Genomic DNA, 19,345 nt, shown 5'->3' with positions numbered 1-19,345 from the left:
TTTGGAATGCCTATCTGCTAGATATATGTATCTTTTATAGTCCTTTTAAAAATAGGAACTCATAAATAGTATTAAAATTGTAGCACATTCACCACAGGGAAGAATTTAAAACCTGAAATTTTAAATAAGGAATCCAAAATAAAAGTCCATTTGTAGCTAAGAACTGGTACTTTCAGAGGATTGATGTTGCTTGTAGCCCTTGTTTTTCTTGTACTTGCTGATTTATAACATTTCGCATGAACTTTTTCAGTTTGCCCTATATGTAGGTGTAGATAAAGTAGCTTTCTAGTAGTGTGTAATTATCAACGAGGTTGAAGTTATCCTGGTTTTCTATGGGCTAGCAAAATGTTAATGAATTATCTGTGTTTTATGGTAGCAGTAATATATCACATTTGCTTTTCTCTCTTTCTTTGGCACATGACATATAACTTGGGCAAGATAAAGAAAGATCTGTTTTTGAGCAAGTCTTTCATGGTCCACAAATGGCACATGACCAAATCCAGAGTGATACTCACTGTGTACTGAAGGTCACTAAATGTATTTGAGTCACAGGGTAACCACGTCCATGTAAATTGGGGTTAAAGAATCTGTGTTTTCTGTCTTACAGTGGTTCTACACAAAATGAAATTTTACTGTGACTTACACCACTGTGGCTTGACAATGAACTTCTCTAAGCAAACTTGATATAACATCAGTTGAAAGTCTTCTGCAAGGCCAAAAAGAGGAATAATAGCATATTTCACATCTATAGTCATTAGAAGATGTGATAGACTCAGTATTATTCATGATCATTATGAATTTTCATGCTTATATCTGTTCTGTTATCAGAATAAGACAAAAAGGGTAGCTGGAAAATAAATATGTAAAGAAGGTGGGTTTCTTTGAATCATTTGAATTCCAGTTCCTGTAACAAATCTCCTCTTAGTCATTGCCTCTCGCTGATAATAGTAATATACCATTAACCCAAGAGATGTAAAACTGCTGCGCTGTGCTTGGAAGGGTGTCAGAAACTCCTCTGGTAAGGATGAGAAGGTCTTTTATTGCCTTTTCAATTGCTGGATAGTCTAATCCTAGTAAGCATTTTAACAAAATGGATCTACTGAAGTAATTGTGAAGCCTGATGTTTGACTTTCATAATGAACATATGGCAAAGATGAACTGCTAATAGAGCTGTGTCAAGGCAGGTACAGCAGCTGTTAGACTCAAAGTGCTATCTAACACATTGCAACCTGCTGGACATTGAAGCCTATTTTTAGCAAAAGAATAAATAAGCCGGCTGTGCCCTACTTTTTGTCAAAATGTGTCATGGGATCTTTATATTTGATTAGAAAAGTCAGCAGAAATAACACAAGGGAACTCAGCGCCTCATCTGAAACCTGGCAATTCTGACAAACCAATGCTGCTTTCTATTACACAAATATGTTAATACTGGGTATGAGGTCAAGCCCATAAATTGGGCAGCCGAGGTAACAGCTGGTGGGAGACTTGGCTGTCTGGTGTGTGAGAGTACACGTGGGCACAAGTCCTGGTTCTATTAGGCAGTGGCTATTCAAGATTTTTTGATGAAAAAAGTTATTTTGTAGTCCTGAATAGAACTGGTTTTGCAAAACCTGTGTTAAGAAGCAGGAAAAGTTTTAACTATGTGGAGATATTATACAGTACAATACAATGATGTACCTTCTAGGTGTAGGTTTACATCGCAAAGTAGGAGTATTCTGTTCCCAACTCTTACTGGCACACTTGCAGCCTCAGTACAGAGGGACTCTCCTTTCCAATCCCCCAGTCCCAGGTGTAGGGAGCCAGAGAAGCAGTCATACTCTGCAGGATAATGTACAAAGCCGGTGCTCCAGGAGAGATTTGGTGCATTAAGGCCTCTCTCCAGTTTGGACCTACTCATGCAGCTTGCCTAGGTGGCAAAAAGGGGAAGGAACTGAGCTCACTCATTCACAGCAGGGCTCTGTCTGCCCTGATGTGTGGATCAGTTGACCTCCTGACACTTCTGGCGTGCTACAGAGGCTATGGGAGGTTAGGGAGCTTGAGTTCCTCCAGCCTTCTATTTCAAGTGGCTTTACGTCATTGAAGTTAGGCTTAAAACTTTAAGATGAGAGGCCTCTGACTGTAGGGGAGTGGAACAGTGAAATGTCAGGATGCTGAGTGTTTGGGTATCAATGCTGCTGGCTATTTGAGGTGCTGCTGTAGGTAAGAGGATGGTTTGCCTCTCTGGCTTCCATACACATGCTATAAGTTCTCAGAGAACTTTTCCACTAAATTTTACATGTATTAAATAACTTGGTTTAGCAAAGCACTGTTAAAAGCTGCTTGTTCTTGCTGCAAGCTGTAGCTTCATTAGCTGAATTCAGCATCTGTTTTGTCTGACATCTGCATTTGCAGTCTGGTACTGAATGTCACTCAGTCCATTATTTGCTGCTGCCTCCCCCTTCACTGGAGTCAGTGTGAGAAACAAAGAGAAGCTTATTATAGACACACATGCTGGTGTAAAGGCAGGCAAGGAGAGCAGCATGCTGTACGGAACCACCTTTGAGGGACTGTTACTCTTATGAAATTGAGCGAGTGTGTTCTGCTGAGTTTTTCACCATGCTGTTATCAGTGCACCCTGAGAGGCACTAATGGCAATGGCCAGCTTTGATTTCAAAGAGTGGTCTAATGTCTGCAGAGATGGGGAAGGTCCAATCCAGCAAGCCAGCTTTTATTGAGACTGTTACAGTATGTGGATCATACTATCCACGTACTGTATCTTCTCTATCATATCATTTACTTTCAGCGTACAAAATTCCTTGGGAATCTCAGTATTTGCTTTTTAGGAAATTAAATATAGACTTCAATGGTTAAACCTGGTTCTTGTGACTTTTTTTCCAAACACATGGCTTGAAAGAGTCACACCAAAATTATTTACTTGCTGCTTAACAACACTTGAATTTCAGTGACTAAAGAGAGATTCTGTCCCCCAAATGGTAACAACCTACAACCTCAGGTAACAGGGGACATGTTTTTCTAGTGTAGATGAAGGGATTTACAATGGGGCATGAAAGTTGTTTTTCTTAATTCCAGGTAAGCTATTTTTTGAATGTTATAATTCAAACTGGCCTTTTTTCTAGTGACTGCTGAGGAGACTGTCATGTTATTTTTCATACACAAGATCTTCTGAAGCCTTTTATTTGCCAGCATGCTGACAAAGGAATGACCACACAGTGTAGAATGACCATTATTCTCCCTACCATTGCTCACATAATTTTGAATATAACTTCTTTTTTTTTATCATCATTTCTAAGAAAACAAGTATTCATGAGAGATTCTCATGGTATTCTGTATTCACCACAAAACATTCCTCATTAGCTACACAAAGCTGATTTGGTTTGAAGATGTTGCCATTGTATCCCAATATTGGGCACTAGCAAGTTGCTATGAGCATTTAAGTCTTGTGAGCAATTATTTCTAATACTCAGCTGTGTTCTGGATTGTTGTCCTTACTAACTTGAGTTCTTTTCAGACCAGCTTTTTCTACATTAGGCCGAATGTCCTTCACATGGCATTTCCACTTAGATTTTCCTTCTCCCTCCATCTGGGTCTGCTGCCACAGCTCTGTGATGTCCACAGATGCACAGATGACTTGTGTGTTAGTTCCTTTCTTCTGACCACTGCGGTGATACAGTGATAAAATAAAGTACACCCAGAATGCTGAAAATGACCCATTTTCAAGTGACCAAGAGTATGCCCTAGGTGTACAGCTGTTTCACATGCAGACATGACTCAGATACAGCTTTTTTAGACAAAACTCTTGTTATTCTGACAACACATGTAACAATAGCCTGGGGGGGGGGGTGTGTGTGTGTAGAATAAGTAGTAGAACATTGGTTGTTTTGTGAAGGGGGGTGGGAAGAAAGAGAACCTAAAGGTAAGGAAATTGAAAAGTAAAATTATAGTTAAAGCCTTTAGTTAAAGCCTTGGTTTTTTTTTCCATTGCCACATTAGGGTATAAGAAAGTTTCTTTAAGATGTTTCAAGATGAGTTCCTTATTCATATTGCACACACCGTCCGTAACTCTATGTGTGATAAGAGCATGAATAGCATGCAAGTTAATTGACTATAATCTGAAATACGTTGATAAGTACTGATTGAGGTCTCTTTGCTCCTACTGCTAAATACTGATATTGTATTTGGAGGCATTAAAACACAGAATGGAGAAGAAATTTGAAGTCAGGGATTACAGTCCTACAGAAAAACTCTGCATAGGCAGATTTCATTAAATGCTATTCATAGATATAGCAGAAATAGTCTATACAAGACAATTTTTAAGTGCTTGGGGCTCTATGCCTGACAGATACTTTAAGGCATTGTTATTAAATGGAGAAGATGGCAGCACAATAGATAGATTTTGAAGTTTCTGGATTGTAGCCCTCTGCTCAGTCTGGTAAATCACTCACATAGTTGACTTACGCTTTACAAAGTCCACATTTGGTCCTGTAGAACAACAACCTAAAGGTGCAAGATCCAGAGCCAGTAGCTCTTTTCTAAAAAACACATTATCTATCCTTTCCAGGTACGAACCCATTTGTCATAAGTGAGGCCAACTAGCAAGCCAAGATGTGAATACCTAAGCCAAGACTATATGGATATTTAATGTCAAACTCACAATTATTAGAATGGTTTGAAAATGGGATGGTTTTTGCACTGCTGCATTTCATTAATACCTTATTTTTCAGAAATAAGTAACAATGTAAACTTTAAACAAAAGAGTCAATGTGCTGAACTGAACTTCATTATATAGAGCACTATCTATAGAAATGATGTCTTTGTACGATCTGTACAAACAAGATCATAAACAAGTTTTGCTTGAAAACTATTGGCTTTTTCTTCCAGGAAGAGGGGAAGTCAAGTGAAGTTACCACACTCCTGCGGTATGAAGCAGCAGCAAGGTCAGAAACAGCGCCTTGTGGTACTGAGCGGCCTTAGAAGAACTGGTTAAAAGCAGGAAGGGGAACTGTTAGTTGGTGCACACAACAGACGAGCTGTGAAGGCAACTGACACGCTGTAGGCAAGGCTTCTTACTAACTTCTGCCCTTCCACTGAGATTTGCCTAGATGTTGTATTGTGTGCCCACTGTGAGTGCAAAACACATTTGCTGAAAAGAGTGGAGAGATCATTGTCCTTCCCATAAATTTCCAGTCAGTCCTTGTTGCAGTGCATTGGTTTGTTTGTAACAAACAACTAAACATCCCCTAGATGTTTTCTAACCCAGATTTAATGAAGTTTTAATGCCTTGAGCATTGGGAAGTGAGGTTGATGAAGAAGTAGATTGTCCATCTTTCTATTGTCAGAACTGGAATAACTGGGAAAATGAGCAGAGTAGAATAGACAAGACTAGTAATACAGCTTGATTATTAGCATAAGGATGTTAAAGTATGCATAATATGATCATAGTCTTTGAATGTGGACAGGGATATGCTATGCCTTGCCCTATTTTCATTAAAGGTAGTAGGAATGTTTCTGCTGATTTCAGTGGGTGGGGACGGTGCTAGCTGCATGCAAAACCAAGTTGCTTCATTACTAGTTACATTCTACATTGTGTTTCTTTGATTGCTTCTTTGAAGAAGCCACCGATTTTTTACACATACCCCTTTCAATGCAATTATTCCTAACAGCTCAGCACCAAGGCTCTTAAAACGAGGCTGTATCACGGAAATCATTGGCAAGGCAATAAGCTGCTCTAATGAGGTCTTCCCTGCTGATTTCCAAAAGCCACTTAGCGAAGCCTGCTCTTTGATGAGCCTTTTCCAGTGAGAACAGAACGACTGCCTCTTTCAGTCTCCTAGACCACGCTTAGACCCGTCCTGATGCCTGAGCCCGGCCGCTGGAGGAGGCGTTGGGGCGCTTACCCCCGCGGTGGCCGGCACTGCGAGTGAGGAACGCGGCCAGGGAGCGCCAAAGGAGCGGGGGAAAGCAGATGAGCGGGCGGGGAGGCCGCGGTCGCTGCTGAGCTCCGCTGGAGCTCCCAAAGGGGTATTTCACCGCTGGCTCCGCGGGGCCGGCTTCGCCCCTCACGGGAAAATGGACCCGGGAGCGCTCAGACGGGGCGGGGACGCGCCGCCCGATTGGTCGGCGCCCGAGGTTTGATACTGAAAGCTGCGAGCGGATTGGCGGCCAGCGGCCAAGGGGGCGGGGCCAGGACCCGTAGGCGAAGCTATCGCCTAGGTAACCCCGGCACCGGGGCTGTACGCTCGGAGGACGCAGGAACGCGGCGCGGTCGCTGCCGGTGGCGGCGTGAGGGAGCAGGCTCCCCGCTAGCGCCAGGGCCGCCGCGCTGGCTGCGGGCGGCGACGGAGACGGCGGCGGCCGCTGCTGCACGGGCAGGTGGGTGTGCGACGGCAGGCGGGCGGACGCTGCGCTCTGAAGGAGAGACGGGACGGACCGGCGGGACATCCGCGGGCGGGCAGGTCTGCTTGGCGGGGGGCCGAGGTGCGGCGGGGCTTCCCTTCGGCTTGTTTCGGTGCCTCCTTGCGCCGCGGCGCCGAGCTCCGCAGGAAGAGGGAGCGCTCTTCTCGGCTGCCACCCGTTGCGACACGGGGGTTGCTCAACCCGGGCGGGAGGCGCTGCCCTCTTCCCGGCGCGGGGGCAGGTTTCGGCCGGCGGCAGAGGCCGTTTGTCAGCAGTCGTGAGGAGCGCGGGGCCGCCCTTTGTGCGTTGCGCAGCGAGGAGCGACGGTTAACGGCCGCCGCAACAAGTGGGGTGCGGGCGACGGGGGGTGAGGGGGCTGGGCAGCGGAGGAGCCCGCCCTGACGGCCCTTGGCCATCGTTTGTGATCTTTAAGGGGCGTTCAGGTTATTCGGTGCCGCCGGCTGTTTCCAGCTGAGTTTCCGAGCGCTGTTTCCGTCCTGAACCGCAGGAATTTGTGTGGAAAAAGTAGTGTTTATGTGTTTGCAGTTGGATGTTTGTTCCGTGTGCAGCCCGAGGGGCGTGGAACGCGGGGTGACCGCTTTGGCCCTGTGGTGCCATCGGGTAGTTTCTCAACAGGCAGCTAAGTTCTTCCATAGGTGAGGGCTTGTTTCTGTGTAAGGGACTAATGTGCACATTAAGGGACTAATGTACACTAAAAGTTCCTGAAAGAGAAGGGGAGAACTTCATGCCAGAATGGCCTGTCCAGCATCAGTGCATGTCTTGCTGGATGCCTTCTAAAACCCAGAAAGCTTTAGCGGTTTTCTGCCAGAACTTTAAGCATTTACACTTTTCTTGTCACCAGATACATTGATGAGTTTTGTTCATTTGAAATTGCCATTGTAGCCAAAGTAAGTGTTCTGTATTCTCTAAGTCAATGCTGCTATTACACTGTTGATATTGGGAATTGTTCAGGCTTTGTAATCTCCTGAAACTGGGCATTGCTAGGAACCCCAGACACATGTTATTTATGGTTTCAGGCTTGTAGTTTAGGGTTCAAGGTTATGTGAGTACATGAAGGGTGTCACGGAAATTTGATTGGCCTGTGGTCTGTAGCATTAGTTAAGAGACCCCCACAACTATAGGTCTTAAAAGATCAATTAAAAGGTGAAATAAAACTTTATAACGCACTTGCTGTTAGGAAAATTGCATATAGAGAAATACTGGGCACCCAGACACTTGGCAAAGGGTTGCGTAGTGGAATGCATTAAGGTGCCTGGGGAATCAATCACCAGCTCACTTGGATACTTCGATCTGGAGTCTTCAGTTCCATCTGATGATGGTTTTCCAGGCCTTTGAAGTTTCATGCCAGCAAGCAGTGCTTTTCAGAAGAGTGAAAGAAAGCAAAGGATTATTGGACAGAACCTGTTTGGTAACTGGTTTTCTTTTGCCTTTTTAAAAAGGACTATCAGGGATGTCAATAGCATCAAGACTGTTTTGTTATGGATTGACTGGGAAATGTGTTTGGATGGGGGGGTCAGCCTGGAGTTGAATATTTTTTAAGAATCTTTTTAAAAGGAGCTTCCTCCGTACATGGTCTTAAAGTATTTTTGTTGATGCCTGTTTAAATATCTGGTTTTCTTGAATAAAAATCACTTCCGTTAAGTCAGGTTTCACTTCCTTGGAATATCTGATGTCATACACTTGCTAGTTCTCCAATTGTCTATAGACTTTTGGCAGAACTCCAAATTCTAGTGTAGGAAAGCCTTAAAAAAAGAAAAAGAAAGGAAAGAAAATCTTTGATTCTTATGCTAGAATGTATCCTGCCTCTCCTGCCTGATTTCACTGCTCCTTTCTTGCAAGTTAAACATAGAGTCAGTAGGCTTCTGAAATGTTGTGCATGTTTTAAATAGTTTGCATATGTCTGCAGTATGCTCTGTTTCACAAATGTGAAATATAAACCCCAAATCCTGTAAAAATACAAGCTGCCAGAATGCCATATCCACGAGGAGGGTGCAGGAAGAACACTAACTGGTGTGACTTAGGAGTGGGGTGGAAATGCAAGCTGGTGTTGTGTTCCAGCGACCAGAGGCACAGAGTTCAAGTAGCTGAAGTACTTCTTCATAGGCCTAGGTACACGTGGAAGCTTTGCTTTTAGCTTTCTAAAAGTTGCCACCAATTAACTTACCTGAAAATCAGTACAGGGGTTGCTCGGTCGTGGGCTAAGGGATTGTATTTTAATGCGAAGTCCAGGGAGCTGCTTCTGCTTCAGGTGGACTTTCTGACTTGATGCTCTTGGCAGCAGCAGACCATGAAGTTCACCCTTTTTCACAGCTGGCAGTTGTTGTGAAAGCAGTTCAGGAGAGAAAAGCCTGAAATAAGCATTATTTCCACAGTTACATAGGAAAACTTGCTTGGTTGGTTTTTTTTTAGTAAATGTGTGTTTGTACTCAAACAGGTACCCTTGGAGCATGGGGACACATAGTGTTCCATGCTGCATCTCACATCTCATTTCATTTGCGTCAGATTATGATGACTTTGAATTGTGGAGGGCTAAAACAATGTCAGTGTTAGTGTCTGAGTGCATTAAACAATTTGTTTTGTGGCAGTGTTGTTAATCTTTGCAGTCGGTCACCATGTGAAAGTTTCAATATGGTTTGTTTTGATAACTAAATCACATCTGGTAGCTAAAATCATCTTGCATTAGAAATGTAACTATTTAGTACTTTAGTTTTAGAAATCACAATAGAAACTTGTAAGCAAAAGCTTTGGGTTGGTAAGGTGTGTACTTAGGGTCCACAGTTAGCAGCAGGTACCAGTGTGACAGTTCTGTCGGAAATCACAAAGCAGGGGTTCTGCAAGGTGAAGGTTACATGTATTTGTATAATACCTGAAGTACCAGTTAGTTTAGGCACAACATTGACTAATCTGTTTTACAGTCTGTCAGTTTTACATGGGTAAATATTGGTATCTCAACCTCTGGTGGAACTAAATTCAGGAATGTGGTTCCATTTACATATATTAGAGTGGCAGAGTGAGGTCGTTATGTGCAAATGCTTGTGGGTATGTAGCTACCAAAATAATTGAATTTACATATTGGCTTCAGAAGATGAAAGAAACAAATAGTGGCACTGATGTGTCAAAAAAGCTTCCTTTGAGAAGCAGGATTGGAGCAATTATACTGTCTCCCACTGATAATCCTGTTTTTTGGGGTGGGGAGGGGTATATATATATATATATATATATATATATATATATATAGTTTATTTGTTTGGTCTTGGCAGTTCTAGGTAGCCAAAGTTGAATTGTTAGCTACAGAATACAACCTTTCCTCACTCTAGTTGTTTGCACATAGAGGACTCAGACAGTCTTTGGGTACCATCTTTGCTACTTCTACTTCACGGCTCTGGCTGTAGAGAAGAATGCCCTGAATCTCTTTTAGTTGCATTAAATAGGAGGGAGGCAGGAAGGGAGGGGGGCAGCTGTGAGAATTTCAATTATTCACTTTCTTGGAATTGTGAGTTAATTGAAGTTGGAGTAATTTTGTGTCTCTGGAGCTAAATCTACATATGTAAATTATATATTTCTTTTGGGTATTTAAAAAGAGTACAAGAAAGATGAGTACTGTAATTTTTCTCTTGAAGCAAAATATACTTAATAAAAACTTGCTATTTAGAGCTTTTGTTTCTTTTGAAATTGTTGAACTTGCATATGTTTGGTGTCATTGCATTAAATTTTCACTATGAAACTGTATTGTAAAGGGTGCTTTTCTGATTCCAAAATAACTTGCTATTACTTACAGAAGTTATTGTGATTTTTAGAATAGCTTTATGAGTTCTACATCAAAATATCTTCATCAGAGATACCAGCATCTAGTTTTGTGCTTGTGTAACTTCACTGTACATGTAATGCTGAATGGAGTGAGTTGACCTGACTGAATAGGTCTGCTTCTAAAAATAAAGTACATTTAAGAGATGGTGAAGAATTGTGACTATTACACATATAATGGCTGAATAAATACATTCCCCATCCCTTCCATGACGACTGATTGGGGAAGATATATCCTATAATAGGACACCCACCCATCCCACCTCCTCCCCTCCTTGTCCCTTGTTGTAGGTTTAATTTTTGGGCCTGTATGTGGTGGTATCTTTCTTCTTTGCGTGAATTCACTGGCAAGAGAGGAGAGGGTCGCAATCCTGATTTCCAATTTCTTTCTGAGACCCAAGTGATAAGTGTGTTCTCATGGCTGTCTTTTGGGGTTCACTAGGACAAGGGGGAATGGCTTTAACCTGACAGAGGGGAGATTGAGATCAGACATTAGGAAGAATTTCTTCCCTGTGAGGGTGCTGAGGTGCTGGCACAGGGTGCCCAGAGAAGCTGTGGCTGCCCCATTGCTGACAGTGTTCAAGGCCAGGTTGGATGGGGCTTGGAGTAACCTAGGCTAGTGGAAGGTGTCCCTGCCTGTGGCAGGGGGTTGGAATTAGATGAGCTTTAAGGTCCCTTCCAACCCAAACCAGTCTGGGATTGCATGACTATCAAAGGTTTAGACTGAAAAGTCTAAGCTTTTCACAATGTTTTTCTGAGGCTTCTGTTCCCAGAATTCTTGTATCCAGAGCAGAAGGCAGAGACCCTTGTTCATGTGTTAATTTGGAGCTGATGAATATTTTTAAGTGTTGTGGAGTGCCTTAGGAGCGGCTTGCACTCTTTGCTTTGGCTTTGGATCATTCCTGTCCTCCCCTTGCCCCCAGGCAACATATAGCCACTGGATTAAAAAAAAGGACTATGAGAGCATTCAATGAGTTATTTTATGTACATGTGGAGTTTGTATCAACTGTTTCAGTTAATAAGAATTAACGAGAATATTGGTGTGTGTTTGCTTTTATGATACAGTCTTGTTATGTAGCATTTGCTGGTTTTCAGAGTTTCTTGAAAGCCCTTTGCTGTCTGAATGCAGAGAAGGTGTCTTTAACAAATTAATGAAATACTTCACAAATAGGCGTAAGACAAGTCAGTTGTTTATGAAAGCTTTTGTGTGGAATGTGCAATAGCTGGCATTCTGTAGGATTGACCTGACATTTTGTAAGAGGCTCACAGTCCTGCTGTCAAGTGGGTTTCTTACGGGTTTAATGTGGAAGACCTGTGTTTGTGTGCAGCTGCAGAGTACTAGAAGCAGTTTAGAAACCAGAGTAGGTAGGTGATATTGTGAAAAGTGCCTAGGAAATAGAACAACCAGTAACGTTTGTAGTGCTTGAGGTTCTTGTGGTAGCTATCTATTGAGCAACGTCTTTTTTTATCTTTTATAAATAAGGTGCTTGAGAGATGGATTTTGATATGATTGCATCATTTTATTTCCTAAGAATGAAAGATGATTATTTCAAAATGTGCTGTGTTGTTTTCAGTTAACAATTTGCTGTTCATGAGTATAGGATGTTAATAACAGAAAAACATAAAGCATACCTGATTCAAAAACCTGATTATGTTTGTGTTGCTACAAATAACCCCCCAAAAGACTGCTTTCAAGTACTGCAGTATGATGGTTTTCTGTAAGGTAAATGTTGTCAGTAGAAACTCAAAGCTAAGTACAAAGTTACTGTGGTACAAAGAAACACATAAAATGTTATTCTGAAATTGGGCACTGTGTTCTCTTCCTGATTGGCTTCATGCCTCAAAATTCGTTCCTCTGTTGTTGAAAAGCACTTTGGTCCTTATGCCTGTACTTTTTTCCACTTCATGCACCTTTTGGTATTCCTGCGTTTATACCTTTTCTCTTTTTTTTTTCTTCTTTCTTTCTTATTTTAGCTTGTCGTTAAATGTATTACTATTGGCTTATTCTCCCCAGATCCTCCATTATTTCCTTTCCAACCCTCAAAGACATTAAGGACCTGTGTGTTAACCATATAGGAGTGTTCACTCTGTCAAGTGTCTTGACTGACTGCTGGTTCTTGGAGGCATAGGCTAGTGTTCCTTGCAGTGCCCTGGAGGAGTCCTGTTGTGAGGGTGTGTGTTAGAAGTAATTCAAGCTTTATGGAGTATAACGTTCTGTAAAACTGAATCTGCAGAATAAGGGAGTTTTGAGTGACAGCTGAGGGAGGGAAGGAAATCAGTAGTCACAGATGAGGTCCAGGCTAGGAAATGAGTGGACTGCTATGGTAAGGGCTCACCAGAGAGGTGTGGGGGTTGGTGTTGTAGAAATTGTGATGCTGGGAGGCCAGCTGTTGGATCCTGTATGTTTCAATACTTGAAGATTGCTGGCAGTATCTGGTGTTGAGATGTTGGTTTTGGTGTGTGGTTTGGATTGTGTTTTTGGCTTTTCTCTCCAGATGGACTTAAACGAGTGTTGCTAAGGCAGGCAAGGCCTTTGGGATTCTCCACTCTGTGGTGCTCTGAAAATCATTTGGGCTTGCAGTATTTGTATTTCTAGCCTTTAGTGCTGAATTTCTTCCTTTTGTTTCAGCTGATACAGAGGAAGACCTCTGAATTTACAAACTAGTTATCTTTATGCTCTGCTAAGGATGCAATTCAAGATATCAGTGGTTGATATCTTTGCTGAAGATTGGATGAGGGCATCAAGCGCACCCTTAATAAATTTGCAGGTGGTACCAAGTTGGATGGGGATGTTGATCTGCTGGAGGGTATGAAGGCTCTGCAGAGGGGTCTCTGCTCAGAGCAGGGCAATGAACCTGGTGAAGGGCCTGGAGCAGAAGTCTGATGAGGAGCAACTGAGGAACCTGGGGGTGTTCAGTCTGGAGAAGGCTCAGGGGGGACCTCATCACTCCCTACAACTGCCTGACAGGAGGATGGAGCCAGGAGATGGCTGGGCACTTCTCACAATAAACAAGGGATAGGACAAAAGGAAATGGCCTCAAGCTGTGCTGGGTGAGGTTTAGACTGGATATTAGGAACAATTTCTTCCCCAGAAGGGTAGTCAGACATTGAAACAGGCTGCCCAGGGCAGTGGTGGAATCACTGTCCATGAAAGTGTCCAAAAACTTGTAGACGAGGCCATTAGTGATACGGTTTAGTGGTGGATTTGGCAGTGCTGGGGTAAAGGTTAGACTTGATAATCTTAAAGATCTTTTCCAACCTGGTGGATTCTATGATATTTAAGGAGGATTGTCTGAGTCATAAGCAGAGATCCCCTAAGTAAAGAAGAGGTATTTCATACACAGGCAGCTGTAGAACAGAGGTGGTGCATATATGTGTATGAAGTCCATAGAGGCATATGAAATACATTCTACTGTGTCTGATTGACATTTGGCCAAGTCCTGTTACTAATTCATGGAGATCTACAGCACGCAATAACGAGTCGAAACCTAATAAAATAAATAGAATTGGAACTGTAGCTTTACAGCTATCTGAAAGGAGATTGTAGCAAGGTGGTGGTCAGTCTCTTTTCCCAGGTAACAATAATAGAAGGAGAGGAAATGGCCCAGGTTGCACCAGGGGAGGTTTAGACTGGGTATTAGAAACGATTTCTTCTTGAAAGAGTGATAAGGCACTGGAACAGACTGCCCAGGGAAGTGGTGGAGTCACCATCCCTGGGAGGTGTATAAAAGAGGTGTAGGTAGGCGTGGTGGTGCTTAGGGGCGTGGTTTAGTGCTGGACTTGGCAGTACTGGGTTCATGATTGGACTTGATCTTAAGGGTCTGTTCCTGCCGAAATGATTCCTTGATTGTATGATATTATTCTTTCAGTTTTCTTGTGTTATGTTTGAATCGAAGTTTCAGGTGAATCATGGCATTAGGGTTGAGCCATAATCTTGGGAGGTGCAGAACCCTCATCTGCATCTGCTGATGTATTTTCAATTATTTACTTGTAGTAATAATGTAAGTGTGAAGAGGTGTGTATGTGAGAAGAGCTGTCTTGGTTTTCTTTTCATGGGAGGACTGTATTTGGGAATCTGTGATAGATGCTGACTGGAAAGTGAGTAGTGGTTTCTGAGCCCTCTTGAGTGAAGAAATGCATCATTAGTCTGGCAGATAGTCAGCAGCAAACGGTACATTAATTTTTTGTCACAAAACTCTGCTAACAAAAAAAAGAGACTTTCCTTTCTGTTGTTAATAATAAAAATGGGGAGAGACTGATTATCTGTTGTCATCAGGCTGATATTGTGCAGCTTCTTTTTAATAGCCATGTAAGGCAGACACAATGGTTCTGACAAAAGTCCTTTTATATTTTATTGAAAATAAAATAATACTTTTTAATAAACTGATAAGCTGCATCCATCTACATAACTACGTTTTCATTAAATAAGAATTTTATGATTCCAAGCTATGTGTAAACTGTTGCAAAATTTGAGATGTTATTTGAAGATAAAGGGAGATCATTATTAAAGTGTGTATTAAGCTCCGTGTAATACAGCGAGGCTTCATCCTAAGCCAGTTTTACTTCCCCAGCACTTCAGAAGTAGTGTAGTGATAGAAGGAAGTAATATTTTTCATTAAAAACATTTACACTTGACTAGATGGTCTCTAGCAATGTTGAATATTTCAGTAAGCTCAACATAATGCTCTAACATTATTTTTCACCTGAGTAACAATAAAAGCATTTTTCTTTGTTGAATCTTTAGGTGTCAGGATACCATTTTTTTATATGCAGTGTCATTCTGCCGAAGTTCATAAGAGTTCAGCTGACACGAGTAGATAAACATTGTTTGTTTTTATATGGTAGTCTGTTTTGATAGCTGTAGTAATTTGTACTTCCTTTGGGTGCTGTAAATAATCACTGCAGCTCTTCATACACTGGGTTTAAGAAGAGCAAAAAAAGTACTGCATAAATAGTGAAGGCCATTTAGTAGGAATTGCATCCTTTGGGAAAAGCGAGATTTGCAAGAATGCAAAGATGTGATTTAAAAAGTTCAAAATAATGCTAAGACCACAATCAAGTCTTTTCCTCATAATTTCTCATCTGAGTTTGTAGTGGATTCATCAAGATTTGCTAACAGCTCTGTCTTTGGAAATTGAATGTGCCTATTGGGTGCTTTCACAATTTGTCACTGCAAATAGGCTGGATTACAACCCACTTCATACTCAGTTTGCTATTCACCACAAAATAACAAGTCCTTATCTAGATCCACTCTTTAAATGAAGAACTTCTCTCTCTCTATGTTTTCTTTTACTCCATTTTGTTTAATTTGAAAGTTTCAACTTTAATTTACTTGGGTGAGAAATACTGTGGGTAAAGCACTGCCTAGAGATTTGTAATTACTAGGTTCTGTTTCCAAGTGTGTCACATGCCTGCTGTTCAAGCTTAAAGACGTTTGGTTATCGTGGTATATTTTCATCTATACAGTGTCTTTGCTTGGTAAACTTGTGTTTATGTCCTTGAACATGCGTAATGTCAACTGTCATCCCTTGTAGGGGTTTAAAAGATGTGTACATGTGGTTCTTAAGGATGTGGTTTAATGGTGGGCTTGGCAGTGCTGCATTAATGCTTGGACTAGATGATCTTAAAGGTCTTTTCCAACCTTAGCAATTCTGTGATTCTCTGCTCGTCTAGGGTAAATACAAATGTTTAATTGAAAAATAGGTTGTAGCAGCTGTGGTATTTGAAGTGAATAGCAAGTAGGCTTCATGTGCTTTATATTAGAATGGATAAAAAGTAAATGTATTTTTAAGTGGCTCCATTTAAAAAGATCCATTTAAGTGGCCACATATAATCACCTCAGCTGATGCACAGCCTCATTTTGCCTAGTGTCTGTGGAAAATGCTTTTTGTTGAAAGAAAACCCTCTTTATTATATTACAAAAGGAGAAATAATTCATTAAAAGTAGGTAGAAGCAGACTGTAGCACAGCAGCTAAAGTTTTGTAAAAGCATCATATTAAAAAGTTAGAATCTTTAGTGTATTCTTGTCATGGGAATAGAAATCTGAATGATTAGCCCCCTTCTATTTATAGCTGTTTTCCCTGAGTTAATATTCCTGTTCCAGTTAACTTCTATGTAAATTTCATGAGAAGGCAGAGCAATTCTTGCCTTAGTCTATCACTGCAGCTAAGCAATTTGGTGTCCTTGAGTTACTTTCTTCTTAATGTGAATTTCACAAGTCACCTCGCTGTATTTTCAGATTTATTTGTACTTTGATAACTCGTTAACTTTTATTGCATGCAACTACAAGGTTTAAAGAGGCCTTCAGCGCTTGGTGGCTCCTTTTGTCTTCCTATCACTACTTGCCAACTTTAAAACACTGCTATATTGTGGCTTAAGAGTGATCTTCTGGGGTTCCTGGCTCAGGAGAATGAGATGTGCAGGCTGGGTGTGCTAATGCTGATAAAGCTCAGAAGAGCCAGGCCTAATATATACCAATTGTTATGAATTTTTTCTGCCCTCTTGATGCCAAAAAGTTGCTTCTTCATTGCTAATTCAGTTGGGGCTTGTTGGCCAGGAAACTAGCTTGTGATTTTTTTACTCTATTTTTTAACTCTATTTGTGGAGTAATAAATGGTTTCTACCTATGTAATAGTGGTTTCTTTGAAAAACAGGCAGTGCGGTTGGCTAAACTTATTGGGTAAGGTAAGAGTCTTCAGAAATGGCAGCAGTCCTGAAACTTTCAGCTCAAACTTCTATGTTTTGGTGATGAGCAGACCCAGTTAATCAGAAAGATGTCTTGGTGGCAAGTGAAATGGTGTTAAGTGTTATTTAATTTTCTTACGTTCTGTGATGGACCTTTTTTCCTTTCCTGTGATTTACTTGTGACAAGTAAAATGGGATTATGGAGGGGCTTTGTTTTCTTTCTGACTTATCATGGGAGAGAATTTGAAGGGACTTAAGACAAATAGTTTTTGAGTCTGTCCTCAAGACTTGCACCCCTTGGTAAATAAATCACTGGCTGTCAAGTGTGGTGGTGAGAAGTTTTTAACATGGTCAAACTGTTACTGTTTTTCTGAACACTGAAAAAGCCTTTGCTTTAATTTGCAAGAGACACTTTTTGATTTCTGATTAATATGACATTTTTTATATTAATACTTTAAGAATTACTTTCTTAAGTTCAAATTCTCCTGCTCCAGTGCTCTTCTATGTGCCAGGTTTACATACCTCCTATATTATTATTGCTGTTTGGAGGTGAAGGAACCTGTTCTGAAACAGAAAGTTGTTCTGAAGTAGTAAAGTGGCTGTAAAAAGAAAGTCTCTCCAGTGGTTTGCTCTGGAAGAAGGAGGAGCTCATTCTCTTTTTTTGGGGGGGAAGAGAGCTTTTAGGTACCTATGGCCAGAAACTGAGGTAAATGCTGATCTCATAATCCAGTGGTAGCAGGAGGATAAATGCATTGCCCAGAATGCCCTGCTGCCTCCTCTCCTCAGTCCTTCTGCACCTTGCCCCTGGGAAAATGTCAGAGCACGGATTATTTTCAGTTCAGCCTTTGTCAGGTTCCTCTTTAGTCTTGTGGTTTTATAGATGTTACATAGAATGTCAAGAGGGTTGTGTTTTATTCTTTCCATCTTGTTCATAGTTCATTTCAATGTCAGGAACTGCTTTATGATTTGATCACACTGAATATAGAGTTGTTCTTAATCTGGTTAGAGCAGTTCTGTTCACCATAGCATCTATGATACTAAGTAAGCAGTTGTTCACCTGCCAAGCAGGTTGCTCTCCCTATGGAGGAAGTTTATTCCCCAAGTATTTCTATGCTCTGCCAGTGGTGCTGTCACACAGGGTCATAGCTGTTGCCAGTCTTCACTGAGGAGAATAAACATGGCAATGCACTGAAGAGAGTACTTACAGGAAGTCACAGCTCCAAGTACTGCTACAGCTCTGCTCCTTCTCACAATGTAGAATTAAATTTCTCCCTGTAGTGTTCTCTGATGCCACAGAAAGCTTTTACTTTTGTCAGAAATATGTCTGTAGAAAAGACAGTTCTGTAATCTAATGAAACCTTTTCATTAATGAAGGAAGCTGACAACTGTCATACAGTCTAAATTACTATGCTGAGCATTGCAAGCTGATGAAAATAGAGGTTTCTGGTTGGTTGTTTTGGGTTTGTTTTTTTTTTTTTTTTTTTGCATTAAGCGCTCTATAATTTGAGGTGATGTAGTTAAAAGCAGTGTAAAACATCTTAATACTATTCATATAGACTTTTAGGTCCAAATCCAGATTTGAACTGTTGGTTTGTTTGTTGTTTTTTTTTTTATGTGCATTCTTGTTTGGTTTTTTTTGTGTGCTTTCTTGTTTGGGTTTTTTTTTTGTGCGTGTGTGTGTGTGCATTCTTGTTTGGTTTTTAACATGCATGAGCAGAGCCTGGTACCTGCATACTTGTTGAATTTTTCCTGGTTTTAATACATAGAACTTTTATATAAAGAGACATTAAAGGGGGCAGTCTACCAAGTTATTTTTGCATTCCAGCTTTTATTATATTGAAGAAAAAAATAGCTAGTGAAAGGGATAAAATAATCTTGCTATAAATGTAGATATTAATGCAAAGGATTGTACTGGAACTGGGGAATGTGCTTGTTTAGTTTCATGTTAGAAAATTTGGTCTCAAAATCACTCCCAGATCCATTCTATATTATAAACTGTTCATTGATTGTCATTGTACTGCTGATCTTGAATTTGAAGGAGGAATAGGGATATCGTAAAGCTTCTGTAATTCAGTATTTTGGAGGAAGTGTACAAAATAAACCAAAACCCCCAACTTGTAAATAGGCTTATTAGTTTTCTGTTCAGTTTTGTATGTTTTTCCCCATTCCTTTCAATGCATTTCAGGTTTGCTGTTGAGCGGCTAATTGGAGCAGGAGAGTGCATGTCCTTGCTTTCTTCAGCCCCTGCTTGTCTTGCTTCCACAGTCCCCTATTGATACTCAAACCTTTCTGTTCTGTAAGACAGTTGATGTTCTTGGAGAGTTTCTCTAACCACACTGGAAACAGGAGTTTATACATTGTGGCATCTAACTTGCAGCCCCTTCCACAACATTCTTGAGTTTGCAGCACCAGGGGGTGAGGCAGTACCTACCTGAAAGAAGG

At 41.1% G+C, this 19,345-nt stretch overlaps 1 protein-coding gene across 2 annotated transcripts in view; it reads left to right on the top strand.

Moving 5' to 3' along the window:
- Positions 1–19,345, top strand: part of PIK3CB (phosphatidylinositol-4,5-bisphosphate 3-kinase catalytic subunit beta) — a 103,191-nt gene that overhangs the window by 15,659 nt on the left and 68,187 nt on the right. Inside the window, exon 2 of one of the 2 annotated variants that reach the window (XM_061465443.1) lies at positions 4,879–5,049. The exons of the other annotated variant lie outside the window; for it this stretch is intronic. The gene's annotated coding sequence lies outside the window, so the exon portion shown is untranslated. The remainder of the gene's footprint in view (positions 1–4,878; positions 5,050–19,345) is intronic. 2 annotated transcript variants of the gene reach the window in all.

Source organism: Pezoporus flaviventris, unplaced genomic scaffold, assembly GCF_033815535.1.
Source record: "Pezoporus flaviventris isolate CSIRO_AGI_PZ_B2104156 unplaced genomic scaffold, CSIRO_AGI_Pfla_v1 ptg000040l, whole genome shotgun sequence".
NCBI lineage: Eukaryota > Metazoa > Chordata > Aves > Psittaciformes > Psittacidae > Pezoporus > Pezoporus flaviventris.
This window is presented reverse-complemented; position numbering and strand designations above follow the sequence as displayed.